The 1,410-nt window shown below is 39.6% G+C and overlaps 1 non-coding gene across 1 annotated transcript; it reads right to left on the minus strand.

The window, feature by feature from the left end:
- Positions 1-745: 745 nt before the first annotated feature.
- On the minus strand, positions 746-852 carry LOC115600477. The gene has a single exon (XR_003989004.1). It is a non-coding gene; the product is annotated as a U6 spliceosomal RNA (small nuclear RNA).
- Positions 853-1,410: the final 558 nt, after the last annotated feature.

Raw genomic sequence — 1,410 nt, forward strand, 5'->3', positions numbered from 1 at the left:
GTTAATCTATAATAATCCACATCAAATCTCATACAGCTAACAGAGGTTGCCTGTCTAGGAGCATATGCCCACTTAGGTCTGATTTACCTAAGTAAATCATAAAGAGTGATTGTTCAAAAATATGAAGGGGAGACTGAATGACAGCCACACCAAAACAAAACAAAGGATTGCAAGGGGGGATTTTACACGTTTCTGGGTATGTCTAAGAACTAGAAAGTTCAAGAACTAATTTAGCCCACTGAGTTTCAACATCACTTAGACATCTTACTCTCTGAAACACCACAGATTTTAATTTTCAAGTGTTTTTTTCTAATAAATAGAGTTAGGGTTAGCAAGGAGTCAGAGGAAAAGTTACCACTGTATACCTATCCAAACCACACACTTCTTTCAAAGCATTCTAATCCCTCAAAAAAATAATGAGTTCATTCCATTTCTTCACTTCAGCCAAGGTAACAGTCCAAGAGATGAGAAGTTGGGTGCAAGTAGTTACAAAATCAACTGAAAAGCAAAAGATATGACAGACTTGTTTCCTGTGTTCATGATTCATAAGGATGCCAGCAGTGAAGCTACAAAAACTCATGCAAGTCAGGTCTACTTGACCATGAATATTCATAAGCCTGACTCTTCTCTCTCCAGCTAGTCCTCAAAGGACTATGTAACACTAAACCATTTTTATGAGAGTTATATGACAGTGTGTCCAGATGCTCCTTGAACTCTGACAAGTTTGCTACATTGCCCACTTCCCTAAAATATGGAACACTTCACATATTTGTGTGTCCACCTTGTTCAGTGGTCATGCTAATTTTCCCTGTATCATTCCAATTTTAGCGGATGTGTCACCAAAGCAAGCACAAATGGATGTCCACTGGATGTCTCCTGTCCCTTTCCAACAATCTGAAACAAACAGATCAACCCAGATGGCAGCAGCATATCTGTGGCTTGCTCTGTCAGCTTAACAACCATGCAGAAAGTAAAACCTCAGAGTCCGATTACACAAGATCAGTGTTCATAAAACCAAGAATCAAGCAATGAAAGTATGTAACTCTGTCTAAAACATTATAGGCTTACAGTGAATGCTCTGAAGACCAAGGCACTCATCCCTAAAACACAGTAGCATAAAATTTCTTCTTGTAGAGAATTACATTTTCTTATATTAAGGAAGAGCCCAATGATTTGTAGTGTGACTGCTGTACCGCTGTGCACTATGTCACTGCTGAACGCAACATCACCGACTTCCAATTAGCAAAGCTTCTTCCTACAAATGAGAGAAGATCATCTCACTTTGTGAACTAACCCATGGTGTCCTTATCCCCATCAGGGTACAACACAGCAGCTCCCCAAAAGGTTTCAGATGCAGTTTGATAAAGGATGGTTACTATCCACATGTCCACATAAGGCAGAAGGCTGGTC

This window comes from Calypte anna, chromosome 1 (assembly GCF_003957555.1).
Source record: "Calypte anna isolate BGI_N300 chromosome 1, bCalAnn1_v1.p, whole genome shotgun sequence".
In the NCBI taxonomy this organism is placed as follows: Eukaryota; Metazoa; Chordata; class Aves; order Apodiformes; family Trochilidae; genus Calypte; species Calypte anna.